The following is a 6,456-nucleotide window of genomic DNA, read 5'->3' on the forward strand; positions in this document are numbered from 1 at the left end:
AGTTAAACCTTCCAAACACACTGGTATGGTCCTTTAAATGTCTTTGCCATGTCCTGCTTGGATTAAAGCCAAGCTGCCTGTGACCAAAAGGACAAAGTTCAATAGAAAAACTCAACCAAAGGACTTCCACCATGTTTGAAGTCATAAGCCTTTTTATTCAGTGTAAAAGTCAGATCTTACAAAAATCACCAGATAAAATTTCACAGCCATGCAGAAACAGTTTGCAATGCTTGTAAACAAAGAAGCCATTCATTACAACCAATATTATGATCCAAACATTTGGCTTTATTTACAAAGTCTATCAAAGCTTGATCACAGCACAAATTTACCATATGAAAGGAAACTGGTATACACTATCAAAAAGATGTACAAACTTTAAACTGCAATCTAATAATGTACCTCAGGGGTCAGTGTTAATATCAATAGATTTATAACTATTAACATAGATTTTTTTTTTCATTTGTATCCAAAATAAATTTTGCACCATAACCCTCTCAACTCACAATTATTTTCAGACAATAGTAATCCCAATACATTTAGTAATTTTTATCAAATATATATAGCACCACAATATAATGGTTTAATATAATTGGGGGGGGGGGGGGGGGGGGGGGATCACATACAAAAGACCCGTGTTAGTATCCAAGAAAAAACAAATATCCAACTCCAGCCTGCTCCTCATTACAGTCCACATCTGGCAGAAAGAACTCTGCAACCACAACCTCTCTTTGGAAACCCAATACCGCCAGAGAGAGAGAAAGAAATTGTATGAGTGGTTATACATTATAAAAATAAAAATACTCATGCAAAGTAATAATTAGGATATATCCTAAGCAAGTCAAAATTTAAGTCAGTTATGAGATACGTCATAATTTTGCCTTGCTCCGCGAAAATTCAGTCAATTAGAGTGAGTCAAAATTGACAGCAAGTAAAATTTTTAATCAAAATTAGATACTATACCAAAATTATGAGCTAGTATGCCAAAATTAAGATAAATCCAAATTATGAGTTACTAGGTCAAAATTATGATACTAAATTATGACAGACAAAATTTAGCTTATTTAACAATTTCGTCTTAGTAAGTTTAGACTTAGTATCTCATAATTTTAGTTAAACTTTTGGATTTAGCATGAGTATTTCTAGTTCTATCATGCCTAACTTTTGATGCTTTTTTTTTCTTGGCGGAAATCGGCTTCCATCCTTTTCTGATCACAGTGGAGGAGAACAAACACAGACTGAAGAACAACCAATGACGGTTACAACAAAAAAACAAGCTCAGCACGACATCGGCACAACGCGTTCTGTTCTACATGCATTCAGTTGATCAGTGCACCCAATCCCAAATCAACTCATTGCTTCCATCTCCAACTACTGATGCCCAAACACTTTAAATACACAGCTACCCGTGGATGGACGTCAAACTTGTTCCATTTTTAGATTTGGGGATCAAGGGGAAACAAGAAAGTTTAATATCTACAAGGAAAAGTGAGAAACAAAAGATCCAAAACAATGTTGATTGTGCATTTGATTATTTAGGGTTAATCTAGAGGAGGGTAGCAGCAGTTAGTCCATAGAACAGTCTTTTATTTTGTGTACTAAGATATTAATGCAGTTTGGTCATGAATTAATGTAATGCTTCTTTCTGCCCTCCAACATCAGCTCCTATGACAGCTCCTAACCTGAAACTTATCTGCTTCAAATGATTGTGAGACAGTCTTTTATTGCTCATTTGGTCTTAGAAGCTTAGCGTTTTTGCTGAGTTTTGTATCCAATCTGATCAGGAGACAAAAAAAGGGAAATTGGAAGAAAACAAATCTCACATCCCATTAGGAAATAAAAGGAAAACAGGAGCCAACAAAAAGCAAATACCCCAAAAAAAGAAACACACATCCATGTGTTTTTGTGTCATCACTCAAATGTAGAATTTAACATGAAGACAGATTAAGCTACAAAACATGGACAAAATTACATGTAATGGAAAATGAGATAAGACCATAGTTGTTTGAATAATATGGAAGCAAATAAGCGCCCTAATAATTCGAATCTTGGAAGCAACCGAATACCTGAAGGTGACATTCAACCATCTATTTGATTTTCTGTGATTTTAATTCTTTCAGATGGTGCAATTTCAAAACTCTGGTTTTTGACAAACTCAAGATAGAAAATGTGTCGAATTAATATTTGAAAAACTATATTCAAACTGCTCAAATTCAATTTAGAAGGTGCCCCCACAGTGCCAAGATGTTGTTTTTCTTTAATTAAAAAAATATCTTTGGGGATTGTGTGGGCTCCAATCAGCCTAAAACAAGAGAAAGAAGTAACCCGGGTAGTCCGGATGAGTAAGTTTTGATTTTTCATCTGGAACTTTGGCAAGTCACCACGCCAATTTGAGCGACCTGACTTAAAGTTTTTAGATCAGAATTTACAAAGCCCCCTGCAAGATAAATTAAAAAAAGAAAGATAATACATTCTCTTGTTTAACATAATAATTTAAGGTTTAAGACTAAAATGGACTAGAGTATAGTTTTTTGAAAACCAGACAGATTCATTTTCTATCTGAATTTGTGAACCCTAAATAAAATACAATTGTTTCATATTGCACCACTTGAAATGACCCACTAGAAAGTTCAAAGACAGGAATTACAACCACCTAAATTCAGAAAACTGGTTTTCAGAGTAAAATATTTCAATGCTATAAATTCAGTGGTATTTATATATATATATATATGTATAATAAGTATCCCAGAGTGGTTAAATTTCACAAGTACTATTTCAGTTGTTTAAAAGATTCTAGTCATTATGGCACTTATCTGCTTCCATGGCAGAGATGAACATGATGAACACACCTTTGAGCTTTTCAAACACAGTTGATTCAGACTTGTAGTTATGACCCTTACAGCCAAAAAAATAAAAAAATAAAAGAAACACAAACTTCCTGAGAATTGAATCATGAACCTTACTGGTAGAAAGAGAAATTAGGGATCTTTTACTGTCACTGAGAAGTTAAATCTGCTCTGCATTTCAATACAGCCTTTGGCCATACAGTGAGTACTCTGTATATGAAACCTTGCTCACAAAAATCACAGTTATACAATACCATTTTGTTAAATTATCTCATATGTTAATTATATTAATGTAGTGATCATGACATTTGAGGGTGCTATAAGCTTTATAACATAGCAAAATAATATGGGATCTATTATTATTGCATCATTCAAATTAGAAGACTCCTCGTGCTGTGCTAAAATTCTTCCATGTTTGGTGTCTAGTCTTCAAGTGGATAATTTTTAGGAAATAATTTTCATTTGCATATGCTAACACACTGCCATAGTCTATTTCACACTCTTGTTTTAGCTAAATGTGGCATCAGGAGGTAGTAGATAAACAGCTGCAAAAATCTAGCTCTAAGAAGAATGAAAGAAGCAATCTCGTCTTTTCCATGGCCGAGCATGGATTTCTGACTAATCAGGATTTGTTACTCCATAACATCATAGTTATGAAGAATATATATATATATATATATATATATATATATATATATATATATATATATATAGAATCTGTGTATTTATGCCACTTTTAGATCCTGTCATCTTACGTGAATGCTGCCCTCAGAGACTATTAGAAAAGCAGTGCATTGTTCATGTTTCATTATTAACAACAAACCTGTTATTCTGTGGCTCAGGTGAATCATAAACTAGCTTGCATACATATGGCTCTGACATGAGAACAACCTAACCAATAAAAATAAAAATAAAAACCCACTAATGCTTTGCATATTACCCTAACAAAATATTTAACATCTTTTTTTTGCATTTGGACAACAAAACTGCTTGATTATGAGACTGTTTAACCAATGCAGATCTTCCTGCTTTCCTCGTTACATGACTGGAGTCCAACCTCTTATTCCTGAGTGTGCCACATTTTCAGTGTTTGATTATATGAAATTAATACATTCATAATTACACACTGATTAGTTGTATTTACATTTGAGTGATGCAAAAAAGTCAATGGAATTGCAAAGGTATTTTTTCAAATTTTACTTTATATATTTACTTATCAGAATTAATCAATTCCCATTCAAGACGTGTACGCAGTATGCTTCCCAACCATTACATATAGCCCAACAGGCCATCTAATTGGCCAGAGTCCCGCAAACCCGTGACAGCTGAACTCCTGTAGATACAGGCACTACGTCAGCCTTTCTTAAAATAAAAATGTATTCTGCCATTCCATTTCAAAATTCAATTAGTAATTCCTAATTTAGACAGAATTGTGAAATAGAAATGCTAATTGGCAAATTTAATTCTTTTTTTTCTATTTAGTTTTTTTATGCATTATATAAATAATAATCTACTTATCATTGCTTTTCTAAATGTATTAGTTGACTATAATTTAACACTGAATTAGTCTGGTGGCATACTCCAGAATTCATATAAAGGAGGAGGATTCCCAGATGGAACTTTGAGTGTTTGTCCTCTGGGTATGAATACAGCAGACATACACAACAGAAACACCTGAATCTGCAATCTGAATCTCTGCTGTAGTGCAACCTTTGACAGTATGTAAGCGATGCGTCCACCAGCATCCACAACATGTTAACATGCTGTACAGTTTGGCCAACATTGGTTGATTGTGTTGCCTGTCTGTCTGATAAGACTGAGGTTCCTCCCTGACAGCAGGGAAACTGTAAAAAGGTCAAAGTACATATTGTATGGTTGGACAGTGGGAATAACATGAGTGTACCCTATCATACCAGTAAGGTTTGTCTTTTATACAACATACCCTGCTGCTCGCTTACAATCACACTATGCAAATGTGTTTCTCATTTAGTATTTCTTTAAAACTAAAGTGATTTTGTTTTTTTGCTTTTTTAAATGGAAAAAAATCTTTTGTTCTCCACAGCTTCATCATTTCTGTCTAACATAACAGGACAAAGACCCTGAAACATTCACACCAACTCGTATATTTTTGAAAGAAAATTGTTGTTCTCCTAGCACTTGCTAAACTTGTAAACCCAGTTAGTGGCATTGTGGGAGTTCTGATTACTGCGATAGGTCCCTAAAGCTCCACAATGAGCTATCAAAGCCACCCAATGCTGTTACCTCGTTAGATATGTGCTCTCTTGATTAAGCTTATCCTGGTTTATGTAATCTACAGTAACCCACAGGGAGGTTTACCAGCTGGACCGTGAAGGATAGGTTGTATAAAAGGTCACAGTTGGTGGTGGATGGCCACAATGCCCACTTAATGTTGCTGAAGGATCTTAAGCTGTACAAATCGTACCGCGTTGGTGAAAGCCTAATGGAATGTGAGAAGAGAAGTTCTGTAATTAAATAACACAACGGTAAGGACGAGTCTCCTGGCTACTACTGCACAATACATATTACTGTTTAAAGCTGGACCATGTCCATTTACTTTCTCCACCCAATCATTGCAATTGGCGCTACAATAGAGGGGAAAAAAAGGAAAACATAACCTCACAACTGTATTAATAAAACAAAAACCCTTCTAAAGACTGCAGGTGCAGCGTTAATGTGGACATTGCTGAAACAATTAGTAGATTCATCGATTACTGGTAATTCCAAAACTTAATAATCAATCAATAATTTAAAAATGCCCAAAAAGACGGTGGTTCCAGCTTCTCTGCATTATATAATTGTAAACTGAATACTTTTAAATGTATTAATTGTTATGGGTGTTTGTCACTATTTAGTATTCATCAACAAATAATAGAAAAATGTATCCATAATGAAAATATTTTAGTTGCAGCCTTGGACGTTTTATGACTTTGATGAAACTTGCAAGCTGGGGTGGCCCTAGTATGAACATTGTTATTATGGTATTATAATACTATTGAACTTGAGTCAGATTTTGGTTCTGAAATGTTTGAATTAGAAACGAAAGCAGCTGTGGAAATCATCTGGCCAATATTGGAAGAAATAAGATTTTAAAAAAAATGAAAAGACCAATATCATTAATGCGGAGCAGCATTGTACTAAGATCTCTCTTCAAATCACAATCCTCAATATCTATACTCTGTAGTTCTATTTGAATAGGTCTCCACATTCTATGTGAATATAATCACTTTTATGAAACAATGCACATTAAGTTTCCCACACAGCCACCAAAATATAAATGCAAAATAAGTACATTAAGACGAAAACAACTACAAAAACATTATAAAATAAAAAAGGGGAAAAAAAAGTTCAAGTACTATAAACAAAGTAAAAAGTCCACCTGGCGATATTGTTCAGAAGAAAAAGAATCAAAATATACACAACTCTGTTCCTCTTACTGCCAGCCTCTCTTCTCTCCTCAGGCCGTTCAGTGGCTGACTCTCTGACCTGAAAACAAAAAAACTCAACAAAAACAAACAAAAAAAGACCTGGCTCAATAAATGGTTCTCACAGTTTCTACAGGTCTCTGTGTGCGGCCCAGATTGTGGCCGAGGCA

The sequence above is a fragment of the Enoplosus armatus genome, chromosome 20 (assembly GCF_043641665.1).
Source record: "Enoplosus armatus isolate fEnoArm2 chromosome 20, fEnoArm2.hap1, whole genome shotgun sequence".
NCBI lineage: Eukaryota > Metazoa > Chordata > Actinopteri > Centrarchiformes > Enoplosidae > Enoplosus > Enoplosus armatus.